This window comes from Schistocerca piceifrons, chromosome X (genome assembly GCF_021461385.2).
Source record: "Schistocerca piceifrons isolate TAMUIC-IGC-003096 chromosome X, iqSchPice1.1, whole genome shotgun sequence".
In the NCBI taxonomy this organism is placed as follows: domain Eukaryota; kingdom Metazoa; phylum Arthropoda; class Insecta; order Orthoptera; family Acrididae; genus Schistocerca; species Schistocerca piceifrons.
Window position 1 is genome coordinate 628000797 of NC_060149.1, and position 21438 is coordinate 628022234.

A 21438-nucleotide genomic window follows, 5' to 3' on the forward strand; every position below is an offset into this window, starting at 1 on the left:
CAAATTAAATGTTTAAGTGAATGCTCGCCATAATTTGATGATAATGTTCATCAAACGCCACGCTAATAATGGTAGAATGTCTGTCCTGCGGCGGCACGTGAAAATACGACATACGCAAACTAAAGATAGATCATTAACGTCATCCCAAAATTAACACTTCACTCGAAAACGATTTCATGGTTACGCGTATCCCGAGTAACTTAATACTGCATCCGAGGCTGTTTATATCAACGATACCGACGCGACGCGACTCCCGGCACAGTCGGTGCGCTAATCAGCGTCTGGAGAGAACTGGGGCCTTCCTTTTCTCTGCTCTCCAGACTAGCCGCTGGGCTAGTAATGCACCACTTTAAGTTATCGAATAAATCACTGCTTCCTTTACTGATGGCTGATGAAGCTTTCAATTTAATTGTGCAATCAGCACACAGGTAAGTAATCATAATAAAAGTCTGACGTGGCTAAGTCAAATATTTTGGGCGAGAGAATTAATTTAATTACACTACACGCAGTAGACGAGCTCTGAACTTGCTCTTTGGAGATACGCTATAGCTATAGTTTTATAGTTATTCTGTTGAAACTCCTCACATTTTTATGATTATAGCGGATCTCCCTTCTACTTAAATTTAAACATCCTAGCTTTATTTATTCGCCTACTTAATCTATCTTGCTCCCTTAATTTCTAAGACAAAAACCAGAAAATCATGAATTTCAACTAAAATTTTAATTTGTGAGATCCAGAATACTTTTTCTACTAAGTTATTATGCAAAAGGAATCCAAATATAAATTTTTAAGTTTCTAGCTCTTTTCTGTTGCGCCAATGATTTTTACAGAAAAACATCCAAATTTCGAAAATGGTTAAAGTTATTGAACTGATATCCAACACATATTGATTTTGTATTACTCCTGACATGCTAGAAACGTTTCAGGTTATCTACTTCATTTTAAAGTATTGCGCAATATTTATGACGTCAGAGCTAGTTACAGCGGACTAGGCTGGCACACAATGGAAAGACTGATGTGAATTTTATAAGGCGTGAGTATGCTGATTTCCTACACTGTCACTTGGTTTTTTTATTTTTTCCTTTCTTATTGTCAGCTATTTTAACTCTTTTGGACTTTGTTTTTCTGTTATTGACCTTCATATCACATTTTTCACAAGCTGCATTCAGATCTTTCAACATTTTTTGTACTATGTTCACTTCCTGCTTTTAACATCATATTACCTACAAATTGTATACATGCAATTCTCTTTCTTCCAACAGAGACTCCATTATTCAAACAGCGACCCGTCCAGATAGCCATGCATGTTAATCAGGGTCGGGAGGGTGCGCCAGAATTGGATCGAATCCGCCCGTCGGATGAGCGAGGATCGATGTGCTGGCTAGCCTGGACGTAGTTTTTAGGTGGTTTCTCCCATCCCACTAGGTGAATGTCGGACTGGTACCCAATTCCTGCATCAATTATACGATTCACAAATATTTATAATACTTCCGCTCACTTTCACACTATTTTCAGATAGTTGCGGTAAACATATTCCATCCCATGCAGGGTGGGCTGCGGATGGGAAGGGGGGAGGGGGGAGTTGTGGGGGAACGGAGTGGACAGAAAAAGCATTCACAAATACAGTAAAATTTATTTCCCAGACTTATTAATAGTCCAGTTCCATCTCACACTTCTTTACCCTTTCTAAATGATCCAGGCACATTAATGTGACCACATAGTATGTTCTATGTCAACGTGCAATAATCACGCACAGGCTACTGGAGGCAGCACTAGTGGTGGAGGGTATATAAAGCCTATGGGGCGGTTGGGGGGGGGGGGGAGACGAGGAAGACAGTGCAGTCACTGCCGTTGTAAGGAAACGGAGTGATTTATCTGACTTCTGAAAGGACATGGTCATAGGATTTTGGGTCAAGGACAGAAGCATTTCCGTAACAGCCAAGTTTGTAAACTGTTCACATGCTGCCATAGCTGAAGTATACTGTGCATGTCGAAATGGCGCTATGCAAAACCAGCGCCAAGGCAGCTGTGGTGCCCCAGAGGCCATAGATGAAATGAAATGTCATGTGGCTAGGGCCTCCCATCGGATAGACTGATCGCCTGGTGCAAGTCATTTTTAGTTGACGCCACTTCAGCGACTTGCGTGTCGATGGCGATGAGATGATGATGAAGAGAACACAATACCCAGTCTCTGAGCGTAGAAAATCTCCGACCCAGCCGGGAATCGAACCCAGGCCCCTTTGCATGGCAGTCTGTCACCCTGACCACTCAGCTATCGAGGCGGACACAGGCCATAAATGACACCACATCCGTCGCTCTCTACTGTCATCATCACAGGCCATAGATGACAGTAGGGACGGCGGATGCGGATATGTGTACGAGGGAAAAAAACGTGCAGCTGTTGAGCAACTGACCACCCACATGAACCATGGGGCTAGCAACAGTGCCTCCTCAAGGGCTATTCAGCGAACCTTGCTGTGTATGGGTCTCTGAAGCAGGTGCCTGGTTCATTCATGCGCCCATGCTGACTGCTGTTCATCAGCTACGAAGGCTGGAATTTTTCCCACTGAATGACAGCATGTGATCTTTTCCGATGAACCATTCTTTTGGCGATATCGTCATTTTGGAAGGCACAATGGATCAATTCAAGCATGCATCTATTCTTGGGGCCATGTCCACCCACTCGTGCAGTTTGTTTTGCCTCTGCATGATTGCATCTGCCAGCAGGACAATGCCAGTGTCATACAGCTCGCACCTGTATGTGCGTGGTCCGAGTGGCACTAGGATGAGTTTACCATTCTTCTCTGTCTACCAAACTTCCCCTGTTTAAACCCAATAAAATCTGTGGGACCATCTCGATCGGGTTGTTTGCGCCATGGATCCTCAGCCGAGAAACATAACGCAGCTGGCAATGGGCCTCAAGTCAGCATGGCTCCAAATCCCTGTCGGCATTTTGCAGAACATCACTGACTCTCTTCCTGCAAGTCTTGCAGTGGTCCTCACTACAAAATGTGGTTATTCAGGCTTTTGACAGGAGGTCACATTAATGTAGCTGGGCAATGTAAATCCAAACTGTTTCTCTACAATGTGATGTCGTTCGAAGAACGAGGACCCACCTCAAAGTTGGTACCTCACAACGAAACCAAAAGTATGGACAGCGGCTGCCTGGTGCAACAACGAATGAGAGAGGTAGCGTAGACACTACCTCAAGAAGTTTCATACGCTACCACTGACAGAAGGTTACTTAAGTCAAAGCGCAGGGCAGCTTATCCGACTCTGCAATCATAGCTTACGAAGGCAGCCTCGACTTACTTCAGATCCTGCAGCAAGAGTTGTATTAGAAGCCAGAACTTTATATTGCAGTTTTTAGTCAATTGTTCATTGAGGTAAGACTATAATTCGAGTCGGAAACTGTGGCCGAGCGGTTCTAGCGCTTCAGTCTGGAACTGCGCTGCTGCTGTGGTCGCAGGTTCGAATCCTGCCTCGGGCATGGATGTGTGTGATGTCCTTTGGTTAGTTAGGCTTAAGTAGTTCAAAGTCTAGGGGACTGATGACCTCAGATGTTTAGTCCCATTGTGTTTAGAGCCATTTGAACTATTTTAACAATAATTCAATATTGTATTGAGTGACAAGTTATTAGAGCGCAACGACAGTAGCAAAGGCATAAGTGACCACCCTGTGGACATGGATTGTTTCCAAGATAAGTACTTCAGATTGTTCAAACTTTCACAAAGGTATCTAATATTTTGTGAGTACTGTTGCGTCCGCTCGACCTTCTCTGGAAATAAATCTAGACTTGCTATGACCCCCTACCATGGCGTCGCGGTTGTTTCAAGTGTGGTTTCGTCTGGCTCTATATACAATGTGCCAATCTAACTTTCCATATAATCTTCTGTTCAGCCCTCCGAATAATATTTTGGCAGCAGGAGTAAACTGATATTTGTCTGTTATTCACACCTTTTCACATTATTCTTTTTCCCAGTTGCCACTATCCTGTTAATGTAAATGCAAAACATTATTTAAGAGAACAAAGGATATTACACGTTGTAAGATGGCATGGTCTCATGACCTTCATTTCTTACGTATTCCGACCTCACCATCGTATTCTGCGTATCAAGAAATTTCATTCAAGCCCAAACTCGATAGGATAGAGTCAGTTTTAAATATTTCCATTTAATTGATATGCAAATCTAATAAATAAATCGTAAGTGCGCACCAAGATTGAAAAGTAGAGGCTGGCATACAGAAACATTCAAGACACGATGGCCACAGGAGTTTTTGTTTGGCAACCAGCCCACTGGAAAGTCTGTACGACAGTGGGTTAGCTACGCAGCTGCACCGGTAGCTGACCGCCCACAGACCAAAACAATTTTTGCCAGAGAAAAGGGATAATGGCCAGCGTGTTCACCTTAAAAGCAAAACCCGCTGTATTGTTGGGAAAGCCCCACCATATGCATTTTTTTGATGGACCAAGTGCGCAGTTTCAGAGTTGTCACAAGTGGACAGAAAACTCTTAATGCAGATGCTATATATTTCCGGATTGGTCGGCTTAAACGAAGCGCCATTCTCCCATTTGGGAGAGTAACGCTGATTAGTGGACTATTTCTGATGCAATGAGGCAGAGGAGTGAGGGAAAGACAGCAGATGATATACCCTTTCGCTTTTTGCGTGAGTAAAGTCGTTCCGGTCATGCTCTTGTTGCGGGAACACGTAGCAGAAGCGAGAGCGCTCGTGAGTGTACGCAGAGAGCGAGGAACAAAGTCTCTACTCAGTACTGCACTGAGAGAGCACCTCTGCCGCTAGCGAATCGGAGTGATACTCTATATTGAGTTGCTCGCGATCAAGCATTAGTTCACTGTGTTGGCCGCGACACTTAATATGCGGTGTAAACACAGACAAAGTATTAGTTAGTGCCTGGGAGCGAACGTTGAGTGGCATCGCGGTGGACTGGTTATCTGACCGGTGTGCCACACCAATAATTAGACTACGGGCAGGTAGGAGTTCTTGACTTCATCAAGGCGTAGTGAGAGTTCGATTGGCGAAGATCAATCCAGATAGAAAGAGATAGTTTTGTTATTTTTCAGCGGCGAACGACGCAGGCAGCAGTCGTCGCAGCTCACGGTATTGTGCACTACAGCATAGGCGAGCCCCATCTTTCCCCCATTAGAAATAACGTACTTCATCCACGTCACTCCATTACATTTCTCACGCGACAGCCTCGACTGTACTCAGAAAAATTAAATCGGATAATTATTCAAGTTGAGTAGGCATGGCTCTCAGCCATTCTGCCAAGTAAATAACATTCTTAAAGAAATGGGATAAAAAAGCTTTCCCACACTTCATATATAAATGTCATTAACAGGGTTCCTATCCATAAGAGGTAACCTCCTATTCCGAAAAGAACATGGAAATTTGTGTATCAGTTTATAAATAAAAGTTTCATTTGGTTTTTCTTAATTTTTGCAATAAATAATATTTTCCATCCATTTAACATTTTTCTTACACTAACTAGCAATACTCCAGTACCGAAGTACCCCACTAGTTACATAAGAAAATAGAATATTTTTGTGTCTTTTCCTTACAGCGGATGACTCCAGAAGATATTTGTTGCTGAAAGTTTTTCAGACATTTCTTTTGGTACGTTAGGAGCGTCTATCTGACTTCTGTAGTAGTGTGGGGTGGAAATTTGTTTCTTGCAGGAGCCAAAGAGTACTTGTCTGGTCAATCCGTTGCGCAACTCGTCAACATAACACGCACATACTGAGAACATTTTTGGTAGCAAACTAAGGGAAGCAGGTGCTCGGGGTCACAGCAGCAAGTTACAACACCTGAAGATGGACATATACGAGCCCGAAACCGGTTGCGTGTTAATAAAAGGGCCTTACAACTGTAGCGGTATTTTGAACCTCTGGTAAGGGAAGCATTGTTAATTTTATAGCTTGCCTGCGCAGTTTCATTTGATGTTATTTAGTTCTGTCGTTTATGTAACTGTTTTCATTCCAGCTGCGGTCTTGACAACTGACCTACCATCGCGGTTCCACATATTCTGAAAGCCGAAATGGGATATGGTGTTGTTCAAAGTCTTTATCCTTTAGAGTGTCAGATATTCTCATATTGTTAACATTGTCTTTACTAACTTTCTATCCTTCTTAAAGATCTCCGCCGGTCTTCGATATGAGACGAACTTAATATTATAGACCGAAGTTTAGTAGTGCCTGGTACTCTTCCTTTAACCCAAAGGTCCTGCCGATGTATACCTTAATTAATTCCATGCCTAAATTTCACATGCATCCTGTCTGAGGAGGTTGTCTGTATGTTCCACCTCATTTTTTTGCTCCGCTGAAACGGCTATTCCGCTTTGATACTATTGTAGTTTATCAGTCGTAGCGTACAGATTTTCTCGCATAACCTCGTGTCTTTTTCTCATACTCAGACGCTTCTTAGAGCACTAATTTCTGCAGTATTGGTAGCAAGAGTTTCACCCATTTTAATTAAGGCTGCTAACCCGAGATGTCACCTTCCGCCGTGAGGCGGGCCGCCACACCTGCTGCTGTGCTGTTTCACGTGCTGTTATTAACTTTCCTGTATACCATTTCATCCACGGTAGGTATTGGTGGAGCACAGAAAATACAGCACTCTTTGCGGAAAATACTGCTGTTTACTTAAGTTTCACTTAAACTAAACTGAGGGGAACACAACGAGCGAAGTGGCACAGTGGTTGGCACACCCTAGTCGCATTCGAGAGGACGACCGCTCAATTGCCGACCGGGTATCCATATTTAGATTTTCCGTTTAAATGGTTCAAGTGGCTCTGAGCACTATGGGACTTAATGTCTGTGGTCATCAGTTCCCTAGAAGTTAGAACTACTTAAACGTAACTAACCTAAGGACATCACACACATCCATGCCCGAGGCAGGATTCGAACCGGCGACCGTAGCGGTCACGCGGTTCCAGACTGAAGCGCCTAGAACGGCACGGCCACACATGTTGGACTAACACTAGTAGCCGTAAACCTACTTGAATAACTGACCGAATTGCTCCAGACCCACACCGAAATAGAAGTCTGTATTGATATGAGATTTACGAAATGCCCGAAACATTTCCACTGCGTCGATATACTTACTGCATAATCAGGGTTTCCCTGACTGTATCTAGAGGAACACGTCTGATCTGCTGGAAGTGAATAAATGCTCCACGAAAAACTATTAATAACGTGGCGGGGAATTTTTCGACGATTTATTTTTAAAATTTTATGAAGATTTTTGTGTTGTTAGTTAAGATTTGAAATTGAAATAATCAGTGAATAAAATAAGATTTTCTCATTTCTTAAAAATTTTATCAATCTTAAAAATAAAGAAAGTGTTCCAGCAAAGTACCAGGTGTCTCACAATGTTTCGTCATAGGAAATATTTGGGAACCCCTACTGTAGATCATAACTTCGGTCACGCAGGTGCTCTATGAAGATTGATCAATAGCTTACACTATTATCAGAGGAAACGTGTATGGACCAACGAAAAGCAGCTGTGGGCAAAATGAATGGGTGTATGAAACTTGCGGTAGACGTGTGGCTGCGTTGTCTGGAGAACCCATTACGAACTGATACCAGCGACCAGATCCAAAGACAATTTAGCTCATTCAGTGATACGTAAGGAAAGATATGGATCCTGTACGTGAATGAGGAGAAACTCTGTGTTGCATGTTTTAACCTGCGAGAAAACTGCGGGCAGTGCGACGTGACGAAGCTACTCCTGAAAACGGAATGCCAAAATACTACTGTAAAAAGGAACTGATCCGTTTTTAATCATTTCTTAATTTTTGTGAGTGTAAAATTTGACGTTCTTTTTAACTACATACAATTTTTCTTGAAGCCTATGAAGTGTATTGAGTATGACACAAAATCAATCAATTCAGAATGGATAGATACGAATTCCGATTTCTGTACATGAGGTAGTCCTGAAGATTAAACTACGACATCGAAGCAAATAGTAACTATGAAACTTTACAAGTCACATAGTTTGCTGACTTTTTTGGAAGTATGGAGATTTCTGACAGCACAGTATATATTTAGCACGAGCCAAGCAAGCGTTTATGGCATCTTTCTGCTGTATGGAACGGCTTGTATATAGGGCATCCCAGAACTACAGTAAAAATTATAAAAATGGTAGAGGATCCTAAAGAAAAAAGTACTTTGGAATAGGGATTTAGTGACCGAAATCGAATATTTAGTTTTTTTATAGAAATTAACAAGTCACACCTTCTTGTTGTTGTGGTCTTCAGTCCTGAGACTGGTTTGATGCAGCTCTCCATGCTACTCTACCCTGTGCAAGCTTCTTCATCTCCCAGTACCGACTACAGCCTACATCGTTCTGAATCTGCTCAGTGTATTCATTTCTTGGTCTCCCTCTACGATTTTTACCCTCCACGTTGCCCTCCAATACTAAATTGGTGATCCCTCGATGCCTCAGAACATCTTCTTCTAGTCAAGTTGTGCCACATGCTCCTCTTCTCCCCAATTCTGTTCAATACCTCCTCATTAGTTATGTGATCTACCCATCTAATCTTCAGCATTCTTCTGTAGCACCACAATTCGAAAGCTTCTATTCTCTTCTTGTCTAAACTATTTATCGTCCACGTTTCACTTCCATACATGGCACACTCCATACAAATACTTTCACAAAAGACTTCCTGACATTTAAATCTATACTCGATGTCAACAAATTTTTCTTCTTCAGAAACGCTTTCCTTGCCATTGCCAGTCTACATTTTATATCCTCTCTACTTCGACCACCATCAGTTATTTTGCTCCCCAAATAGCAAAACTCATTTACTACTTTAAGTGTCTCATTTCCTAATCTAATTCCCTCAGCATCACCCGACTTAATTCGACTACATTCCATTATACTCATTTTTGTTTTGTTGATGTTCATCTTATACCCTCCTTTCAAGACACTGTCCATTCCTTTCAACTGCTCTTCCTAGTCCTTTGCTGCCTCTGACAGAATTACAATGTCATCGGCGTACCTCAAAGTTTTTGTTTCTTCTCCATGGATTTTAATACCTATTCCGAACTTTTCTTTTGTTTCCTTTATTGCTTGCTCAATATACAGATTGAATAACATCGGGGACAGGCTACAACCCTGTCTCACTCCCTTCCCAACCACTGCTTCCCTTTCATGCCCCTCGACTCTTATAACTGCCATCTGCTTTCTGTACAAATTGTAAATAGCCTTTCGCTCCCTGTATTTTACCCCTGCCAGCTTCAGAATTTGAAAGAGAATATTCCAATCAACATTGTAAAAACCTTCCTCTAAGTCAACAAATGCTAGAAACGTAGGTTTGCCTTTCCTTAATCCTTCTTCTAAGATAAGTCGAAGGGTCAGTATTGCCTCACGTGTTCCAACATTTCTACGGAATCCAAATTGATCTTCCCCGAGGTCGGCTTCTATCAGTTTTTCCATTCGTCTGTTAAGAATTCGCGTTAGTATTTTGTATTTTGCAGCTGTGACTTATTAAACTGATAGTTCGGTAATTTTCACATCTGTCAACACCTGATTTCGTTGGGATTGGAATTATTATATTCTTCTTGAAGTCTGAGGGTATTTCGCCTGTCTCATACATCTTGCTCACCAGATGGTAGAGTTTTGTCAGGACTGGCTCTTCCAAGGCTGTCAGTAGTTCTAATGGAATGTTGTCTACTCCTGGGGCCTTGTTTCGACTTAGATCTTGCAGCTCTCTGTCAAACTCTTCACGCAGTATCATATCTCCCATTTCATCTTCATTTACATCCTCTTCCATTTCCATATTATTGTCCTCAAGTACATCGCCCTTGTATAGACCCTCTATATACTCCTTCCACCTTTCTGCTTTCCCTTCTTTGCTTAGAACTGGGTTTCCATCAAAGCTCTTGATATTCATGCAAGTAGTTCTCCCTTCTCCAAGGGTCTCTTTAATTTTCCTGTAGGCAGTATCTATCTTACCCCTAGTGAGATATGCCGCTACATCCTTACATTTGTCCTCTAGCCATCCCTGCTTAGCCATTTTGCACTTCTTGTCGATATCATTTTTGAGACGTTTGTATTCCTTTTTGCCTGCTTCATTTACTGCATTTTTATATTTTCCCCCTTCCTCAATTAAATTTAATATTTCTTCTGTTACCCAAGGATTTCTACTAGCCCTCGTCTTTTTACCTATTTGATCCTCTGCTGCCTTCACTATTTCATCCCTCAAAGCTACTCATTCTTCTTCTACTGTATTTCTTTCCCCCATTCCTGTCAATTCTTCCCTTATGCTCTCCCTGAAACTCTGTACAACCTCTGGTTTAGTCAGTTTATCCAGGTCCCATCTCCTTAAATTCCCACCTTTTCGCAGTTTCTTCAGTTTTAATCTACAGTTCATAACCAATAGATTGTGGTCAGAGTCCACATCTGCCCCTGGTTCCTAAATCTCTGTCTTACCATTATATAATCTATCTGATACCTTTTAGTATCTCCAGGGTTCTTCCATGTATACAACCTTCTTTCATAATTCTTAAACGATGTGTTAGCTATGATTAAGTTATGCTCTGCGCAAAATTCTTCCAGGCGGCTTCCTCTTTCATTTCTTAGCCCCAATCCATATTCACCTACTATGTTTCCTTCTCTCCCTTTTCGTACTCTTGAATTCCAGTCACCCATGACTATTAAATTTTCGTCTCCCTTCACTACCCGAATAATTTCTTTTATCTCATCATACATTTCATCAACTTCTTCGTCATCTGCAGAGCTAGTTTGCAGATAAACTTGTACTACTGTAGTAGGCGTGGGCTTCGTGTCTATCTTGGCCACAATAATGCGTTCACTATGCTGTTTGTAGTAGCTTACCCGTACTCCTATTTTTTTATTCATTATTAAACCTACTCCTGCATTATCCCTATAGGATTTTGTAGTTATAACCCTGTATTCACCTGACCAAAAGTATTTTTCCTCCTGCCACCGAACTTCACTAATTCCCACTATACCTAACTTCAACCTATCCATTTCTCTTTTTAAATTTTCTAATCTACCTGTCAGATTAAGGGATCTGACATTCCACGCTCCGATCCGTAGAACGCCAGTTTTCTTTCTCCAGATAACAACGTCCTCTTGAGTAGTCCCCGCCCAGAGATCCGAATGGGGGACTATTTTACCTCCGGAATATTTTACCCAAGAGGACGCCATCATCATTTAATCATACAGTGAAGCTGCATGCCCTCGGGAAAAATTACGGCTGTAGTTTCCCCTTGCTTTCAGCCGTTCGCAGTACCAGAACAGCAAGCTCATTTTGGTTAGTGTTACAAGGCCAGATCAGTCAATCATCCAGACTGTTGCCCCTGCAACTACTGAAAAGGCTGCTGCCCCTCTTCAGGAACCACACGTTTGTCTGGCCTCTCAACAGATACCCCTCCGTTGTGGTTGCACCTACGGTACGGTTATCTGTATCGTTGAGGCACGCAAGCCTCCCCACCAACGGCAAGGTCCATGGTTCATGGGAGGATTACACATCGTGAGAGAGCAGAATGGGGCTCTCCGCACAACATAAAATCACAGCACATGTTCAGTGAGACGAACAGTCACTCCGCATTAAACCATAGACCACTGACAGAACAGAACGTAGGGTTCAAAATTATTTGGCCCCTGCGCTTGTACATGTTGTCTATGATAAAACTCTAAATACTGCCCCACCCGTTGTTGTTGAATATTTTCCGTCACAATCCTCAAAATATACGGAAAGATCAGTTCTTTATCGAGATCCTTGGCCCTTAACAAGCAGTATCTCCTTAGTTTTTATCCAAGACGATGAATTTTTTCTAATTACGGTAACGCCTATTGTTAAAAGTTCTTCTATAAATTTGTTTAATTTTCCGGGTACTACACTCTACTCCATCAAACATTAAACACACGTCTTCAACTTGTGTAACGAGTAATCCTGTCTTACAGTTATGAACTATAGACAGTAGCCGGCCCAAGTGGCCGAGCGGTTCTAGGCTCTACAGTCTGGAACCACGCGACCGCTACGGTCGCAGATTAGATTCCTGCCTCGGGCATGGATGTGTGTGACGTCCTTAGGTTAGTTAGGTTTAAGTAGTTCTAAGTTCTAGGGGACTGATGACCTCAGAAGTTAAGTCCTATAGTGCTCAGAGCCATTTGAGCCATATAGACGGTAGTCAACTTCGCCGTAGAAACGTCATAGATGATTGCGAATTGGTTTTCACGGCAGCGCCACCAACGCCGGTGCGGCAGAGAGTTGTTTATTGTGAAACGTAAACAGCACAATTTCACATCCATTACATGTTTCAGATCTCATACCACCTGAGACATACATTCCTGATTGCCGGTTCCTTATCTGAAAACATCTGTAGACATTAAGGAATGTCCCTCGCATTTATGTAAGATTTGTCTCTCGGGAATTTTACATTCCTCGGACATGGAACTCCGTGGATAAATAATCTGCCGGTCGATGTGGCCGAGCGATTATAGGCGCTTCAGTCTGGAACCGCGCGACCGCTACGGTCGCAGGTTCGAATCGGGCATGGATGTGTGTGATGTCCTTAGGTTAGTTAGGTTTAAGTAGTTCTAAGTCTATGGGACTGATGAACTCAGATGTTAAGTCCCATAGTGTTCAGAGACATTTGAACCATTTTTGGATACATAATCTATTACGTTCCTGAGTCTGCTACGTAAGCTGAATGCTGTATTGGAGCGCTACTGAATCACTAGGTTGTTCCTTACAATGCCACACGATGAGTTTACCGTCAACATAGCCGTAAAGTACTGAGGAATTTAAGATGGCGGTTCCAGGAACTAAAATTAGACCCGTGGAGTAAAAAACAATGCCAGAGACAGACTGTCAACGGTTTCATCGTGTGATGAAGTAAATGAGCAGTTTCATTGGCATGGCTCATCACATACGTTAACATGGTTTTGACTAGTTGCTCTGTGACTTCTGTCGTAGCGCGTGGTTATAATTAAAGTGCAGGTACTCACAGACGTCCAGTGTGGGCTGTAATTATCGTATGGCAGAGATACTTGTTAGATATTCTAAAAAAATTAGTTCCAATTTTGCTCACCAGGTGCAAATCTGGCGCTGTGAATGCAAGAAAGACGTTTATAAATCTTTCCATACATAATGGATCAGAAACGGGATATGGGCAGAAAGGGTCAAACAAATGAGAAAGGCATAATGTTCATTTTATTATTAATCACCGCTTGTACAATTTGTTCAGTATGAGCGCTGGAGTTGTTAACGAGACGCTGCATCCGCAATAGGAGTAACATGTTCCTGTACATTGTTTTGCAGATTAGGTAGAGACCGAACATGTCTCTGGTAAATCCATCCCATTAGATACCATCCGAGCCAAAGTCGGCGGATTCTGATCAGGTGATCTTGCGTCTGGAAAACTTCTGGAGATAATACGTTCGTGGCAGGTTGCATTAAGCACAGCTTTTTACTGGACGAGCAGCATGAGGTGTTGCTGCATCTTTGCATGAAAACAGTGGATTCCACACAGTTGCGCTCATCCAAAGTAGGAATTACATGCTGTACAAGGAGGTCTCGGTAACGTGCAGACGTCGACGTGTACCTGACAGGCCTTCTGGGTGTATTCTTTTCTAAGAAGAACGGACCGAAAATAAAAGTTCTTGTGAATCCACATCACACAGGCAAATACGGCGATTGCAATGACTCTTCGTGCACAACGCTCGGTGTGACAGAACCCCAAATTGGGCAGTTCTGTGTATTCACTGCATCCTCTAGTGCAAAATGTACCTCGTCACTACATATAATTTTGCCCGGACACATGTCATCAACATCGATGCTTGCCAGAAACGGAAGAGCAAATTCAGAACGCTGCTGTAGATCATGAGATTTCAGTTGCTGCACCATCTGGAAACTGTACAGGCACCAGTGTTAATTAGACCGCAGAACGTTCCGTACTGTTGACCGTGGGATGGACATTCTCGTGGCACTTCACAAGCACTAGCACTACCTGGGCACGTGCTGCATGGTTAGTTACAGCAACAGCAACATCGTCAGTAACTTCCACTGGTATCGAACGTCTTCTTCTTCCAGGTGCCACGCCAAGCTGACTCGTGTTTTTGAATTTCATTTGAGAGGCACCCACATGCCTCGCTCATACTGTGGCATCAAACAGCCAGGCCTGCAAGATGAGTGGTCTGCCAAGCGAGTGGATTCATTCTTATTTATTGAGTAACATGAACTCTCGTACTCACAATTAAGTCACAAATTATCCTCCTGTATGAATAATACGCAACGGAAACACACATCTGACTATCAGTAATTTACAGAACTCTGACTGTTCACTACGCACTGGCAATACCACATTTTCTTTTTTCTTTTATTTAACGGCTTTTATCAACACGTGACCATCGCACTGAATATGAATGGCGCACACATTATAAATTCTGGATATCATGACAACATACAATCCGAAGGTAAAGGCCACCAATCTTTTTTCTTTTCACTATCTTATTTATTCCGATAAATTCTATAACCTAAACACACAAATTCTATAACCTACAACAATAACACATGAGAAATTCCGCCCAGTGGGCATGGCTTTACATTGGTGATTCTCTACCTTATGGTCTCGTAATTATTTAACGCTACAGTGCACTTTCTGGATAGGATGGTGGATCTTTTATTATATCTCACACTTCGACTCTCACAACCATCGTCACGAAACTTTCCCCCAGACCGAGCGGTACAAAAGGAACACGCATAACCCACTACCTCTGCAACTACCTAGCTACTCTCCCATGCAAACCACACATACTTAAATTGCATGACATACACCACACTACAACATGGAATACAACACAATAAATAGTCACAACACTATCACGTTCAGCTTTCCCACTTCAATTAGTATTTATCCCAGTTTCACACGACACTGCCCCACTTTGTAATTCTACTTTCCTACTATGAACTCTGGAGATATATGCACGTCTTCCTGTGCAATGCAAGCCAAGTGGCGTTGCTGGATAGACGGCTGACTCGCCTTCCTTCTCTCTCAGAGTTTGAATCAAGCGTCACATGGAATCATATCACGCAAAGTAATATTAAGAACATATTCATCACACACGCGAGTCCTCAACTGATACCATGGACGAGTACTTCTCTTTATCCTTTGTCTCATACACAGATTGAGACTCACACAGTACTCACCACGTGGAAGTACTCGTCTCTAATTTCAAGTCCTGCACACGCCATTTCTTAAATATTTCAACTTATAGTACACACGCTAGTAATTCAGCTTAACTTAAGCACACGGAAGTATTTCAACTTATTGCTACACGTGGTTTCATTGTGACCGTTGGTAAATTCCGAAGATTACTACGATCCCATTAATATTACCTGCCTGACATTTAATTCTCCCTACAAAAGTTCCTGAAATAGAGAAATTATGATTTCAAACTACTCTTAAATTATCCACATGCATACCATGTCTCCACTCTTTTGTCTTTACGGAGCACAACTAAGACAGGTCTTAACAGCACAAGATCCAGCGGCAGAGTGCTGAAACATGGCCGTTCTTCAGGTCCTCTCGCACCTCTGTCGAAGTGGGGGAGCACCTTGCTACCGTATTGGTCAGCCACATTTCAGGTGCTCAAAGCTCAGGTAAATTTCATCTCTTTGGTCCCACCAAAGGTGGCCAAAGGATCGTCTCAAAGATGATCATACATTCACATTCACTATCTGCAGTTAGCAGACGACCATACATTCATTCATTTCACAGATCTCACCAAACTGGATGTAGGGATTTATTTTGAGGGAGTGCACATGTGATCAATTAAATAAATAAATTGTCATTCTTTCCCACACTGGTATCCGGCTTCGTTGTATTTAATGAAATTGAGTTATTTTACAAAAAAATGTGTTGTTCTGACAAAAATAATGAAGTACGTTGTACCTATTTTCAGTATCGGGCGGTACTGTACCCTTTCTCATTATTATCTTCTTTAAACCATTTAATGACAACATTGCTCTCCTCAGACCTTTCAGCCTGCGATGCTCTCTCAACGCAGCACTGTAAAGCACACTGTCTCTCTTCTCGATAGCCATACTGTTCACTCACGTTATTGCTTGTGAAATTACAACGTGGACGTCATACCGTCATACAAACGGTGAATATCGCCATATTTGCACCTGGTTGCCACAACTGGATCTATTTGTTTTCTCAGCGTAAAGCTGTTCTGCATTAGCATATCTACCATGTTTCGCTGCTATACGATACTTACAGCTCACACTGGACTTGTAGTTTAATTACAAGCATCTGGTATATAATTACAGGCTGTACAACATTCCTAGCTAAATTAGGGACATCAGAAACTCACGTGAGAGAGTCATTCAGGTATAAATGAACCGCGAGCTGACAACATCTATGGAGCTTCTTGCCAGATTAAAACTCTGTGCCAGACCGAGATTCGAACTCGGGACCTTTGCCTTTCGCGGGCAAGTGCTCTACCATCTGAGCTACACAAACACGACTCACGACCCGTCCCCACAGCTTCAATTCTGCCAGTACTTCGTCTCCTACCTTCCAATCTTCACAGAAGCTCTTCTGTGAACCTCAGATGGTGGAGCACTTGCCCGCGAAAGGCAAAGGTCCCGAGATCGGGTCTCGGTCCGGCATACAGTTTTAATCTGCCAGGAAGTTTCATATCAGCGCACACTCCGCTGCAGGGTGAAAATATCGTTCTGGAAACATCCCCAGGCTGTTGCTAAGCCATGTCTCCGCAATATTCTTTCTTCCAGGAGTGCTAGTTTTGCAAGGTTCGCAGAAGAGCTTCTGTGAAGTTTGGAAGGTAGGACACGAGGTACTGGCAGAATTGAAGCTGTGAGTACGGGTCGTGAGTCGTGCTTGAGTAACTCAGATGGTAGAGCACTTGTCCCCAAAAGGCAAAGATCCCGAGTTCGAATCTCGGTCCGGCACACAGTTTTAATCTGCCAGGAAGTTTCATGTCACCGCACACCACGCTGCAGAGTGAAAATCTCGCTCTGGAAACATCTGTGCAAATGAACGGTGACAGGATTTTGACTGTCAAACCGCTTACCTCCATTATTGGCAAACTATATGACAGCAGTCACAATATTTTAACGATATATTGGGCATTGGAAAAAATAGCCGTTGTAGCTACATGCCCCGAATGTTCACAAATCGTCTACACTAGTAGTGGTATCACGTTTCTCATCGTGATATAGGATGCATATCAGGACTCACGAGCTTTGGGAGGGTAAATTGTAGCAGGTAACTAAATATATGTAGCTTACTTCGATCTAGAAATGAAGCAGCATCAATAAGGAAACAATGGGCAATGTCCTTGAAAGCAGCCATAAGTTAGTTTTTCTGTGTTGAATTTATTGTTAGTGATGTCGCAGGTTGCGAGGGTTCTTGCTGATCTAATTCGTCTATCGACGTTCTGCTGACACATGCCGCGCGAACTTAATCCAGAACATGTTCTCCGGTATTACTGCAGCATGTCGTCAAATGCTCTCTTGCAACATTCTGTTCTAGCATGACAGTATACCATGTCAGACAATAGATGGAATCGTTTAGGCTCTTCATTTCCATGATTTCTCAGCCTTATTGCTTTCACCTTACACTCTAGATGGAGGAGTAGCATGCCGTGTGGTAAAAAAGTTTGCTGTAATGGTGATGTACTCGGCAGAAATCCATAAATACCCACAAGCTTTTGCTCGAGTCAGACATTCAGGGGTCGCCAACTGTATTTTAACATGTTTTAACCATGTATTGAATTTGTGACATGCAATAGTGCTGTGAGTTTGGTAGCCAGTGACGACACGCAAAAACGTGTTGCCATATGCTAGTGATGAAATAATAACGTGTCTGAAGCAGAAAATTGTTAGTCGAGCATTATCAAGCAGACGTAGCCCTCGAGAACCATGAACAATACATTTTAGGGACTAAAGAGTTAGAAAATTATATTTTAGATACATTGCACTTAGGATTCCGAAAACGTTTCGTTCTATTCTTGACATTGCATTCTTTGCTCCAGCGTAGATGAACTTCAAAAATGAAGAAGAGGACGTAATACAGCAAGTTTTAAAGTAGACATGCATGTAAACTGTCACAACACTAAAATGATGTGCAATGAATATGTCGGAAACAAAATTGTAAATATTAACAACACATTCATTGAACCACATGAGGAATTTTTGTATTTACAGCAGTTAAAGATAACGCCTGGATGTCCAACACAATAAATAAACAGATGTTAAAAAATACCATGGAGCATTTTTCGTAAACTATACTTCCTATGTGGTCGAAACGGAAAATTTAAAATTAGTATGTGTTAAGCGCTTTGCCTTATGGCAGTGAGCCACGGTATGTTAACACCAAAAACATTCAGAACTTATCGGTAGCCTGCCAGCAACGGAGAGATGCACTTTAGGAACGATTATGAAAGGCCGAAAACCACACAAATGGATGAGCCAACAGGCAAGAGATGACGCCCTGGCTATGATCTTGATTGAATGAAACTGAACTGGGCAGGGCATGACATGAATTTCCATAAATTATAAAAAGACCGACATGAAGACCTCACTGAAGATCTCACTGAAGACCTCACTGAAGGTGGATAGGACGCATTAAAAACAAGTGGCGATCACGTGGAACCAAATGTGTGCAGACCGTTGTTGTGGATTGGCAGGCGAGCCAACACCGGGTACTAGAGGAAGCCGAAAGGCACGCATTTTAGCTCACGCAGGCTGGCGTGAGGTCTGGAACAGGACAAGGACATTAGACTTTAGAAAAACGGACTAATCCATTAATGATGAGCGTCGCTCTTGACTGTACATGATTCAGTATCAATAGTAACTGGTAATGGCGCCTTGCTAGGTCGTAGCAAATGACGTAGCTGAAGGCTATGCTAACTATCGTCTCGGCAAATGAGAGCGTATTTTGTCAGTGAACCATCGCTAGCAAAGTCGGTTGTACAACTGGGGCGAGTGCTAGGAAGTCTCTCTAGACCTGCCGTGTGGCGGCGCTCGGTCTGCAATCACTGATAGTGGCGACACGCGGGTCCGACGTATACTAACGGACCGCGGTCGATTTAAAGGCTACCACCTAGCAAGTGTGGTGTCTGGCGATAACACCACATTCCTCCCCCGCAAATCGGCGTACGGTTGTGGCATAAGGCTTCCGCCCGCCGTGGAGAGGACCCCATGTTGACGTATGCGACGAGGTGGGGAGCCTAACAACAGGCGAGGCTGTGCCACCCGCACCCTGCCATTCGGACCGCGGGGAGCTAGGAAACGCCTGAAAACCTGCTCCAGGGTGCACGCCAACATGCGGTGTATGCGCCCGTAGAGAGACAGGAGGGGCCGAAGGGTCGACCTCCATCGGGCCGGGGCACCCGACGGGCGAAGACGACATATGGTCCGGAGCGGGCAAGAGTTCCATGTCGGAGGACAACTGGTCACGGGAAGCGATCGGCGGCGCGTGACCCAGGGAGGCGCCCTGCGGTTGCAGCGACGCGTCCACTGCGGGAGTCGCCGGCGGGAGAACAGGCGGCGGCGGCGGCGCGCGTCGCCCGGCGGCGGCGGCGGCGCGCGTCGCCATGGGACAAAATGGAAGGCAGCGTCGGTAACACCTGGGGCTGAGGCGAGCCAGTAGATGGGTCCCCAGGGCGCTGACCGGACGGCACCGTCGCTGAAAGCAGACGGGGAGCGGCAGATCCCGTGCGACGACAGAGGCGCAGCTGATTGAGATGCCGTCGCACCTCACCAGAGGCCCCCAAAACCAGATACATAGCGCGGCCGAGGCAGCGAAGAATGTGCCCTTCGAGCCAACGCCGTGAACCTCGATAGTGGCGGTAGTAGACAACGTCGCCTGGGGCAAAAGCAGGTGTCTGCCGCTGCACAGGAACCTGATGCGGCGGATGTAGCAAAGATATCAAGGTGCGATGAGGGCGACCGTGAAGCAACTCAGCCGGCGAGCGACCATCTCGGGGCTGAGAGCGATACGAGGACAAAAAGAGCAATAACGCGTCCTCCCGAGAATGCGACTCTTTCAACTTCAACATCTGTGACTTGAAAGTCCTGACCAATCGTTCAGCGGCACCGTTTGACTGTGGCGAAAACGGCGCGGACGTCAGATGTTGAATACCATTGGCCTTGCAGAATGACTGAAATTCTGCGGACATGAATTGTGGGCCATTGTCGGAAACAATGGTCTGTGGAAGACCTTCAATGCAAAAGATAGCAGATAACGCTTGGATGGTGGCAGATGACGTCGTGGAAGACATCCGGAGAACAAAAGGAAAATTACTAAATGAATCTACCACAACCAACCATCGAGCATTCCAGAATGGACCAGCAAAATCGATGTGTAAGCGTTGCCAAGGGGAAGTGGCTTTTGGCCATGCAAAGAATTTACGCGGTGGTGCTGATTGTTGTTCGGCACACACCCTGCAAGAAGAGCACATATTCGTAATCGCGGCATCGATTCCTAACCAAGTACAGTGCTGACGAGCAAGTTGTTTTGTTCTCACTATACCCTAATGTCCTTGGTGGAGAAGCTGTAATACAGAGGACTGTAACGAACGTGGTACCACGACCCTGGACTGATCATTATCTGAACGCAACAGCAAAACACCACGTCGTACAAAAAGTCTCTCCTGGTGAGGAAAAAATCGGCGAACCAACGGAGCCCCGATCCGTGACTTTGACAAGGGCCATTGCGTAGCAACAAAACGCAGAACGGTAGCAAGGACAGGGTCGGCAGCTGTGGCTGTAGCTACACGACGAAAATCAATCGGAAACGATTCGACCACATCATCGGTTTCCGAATCAATGAACATGCAAGCAAGTTCGGAGGAATCGAATGCTTTATCTTCAGCAACAGGCAAACGGGACAACGCATCGGCGTTTCCGTGCTTAGCAGTGGACCAATACAAGATATAGTAGCGGTACTGCGAGAGGAAAATAGACCAGCGAATGAATTTCTGCGCTGTACGTGGAGGTACAGGCTTGGTCGGATGAAAAAGCGATGTCAAAGGTTTGTGGTCTGTGATGATGGTAAAGTGACGACCATACAAGAAATCATGAAACTTTGTAACACCAAATACGAGAGCCAATGCTTCTTTCTCGATCTGGTAAGTCACGAGCAAAAAACACACATTTGTCCTTCCGCAAGCGAAGACCATTTTGTCGCAAGACCTGAAATAATGTTCTGAGATTGGCTAAATGTTCTTCTTCCGTCTTTCCGGAGATCACAATATCGTCCAGATAGTTTGCTGCAGTAGAGACTGACGCACAAACAGTTTGTAGATATTGCTGAAACAATGCAGGGGCGGATGCACACCCGAATGGCAGTCGTTTGAATCGATACACACCAAGATGCGTGTTAACCACCAAAACGCGCTGGGATTCTTCGTCC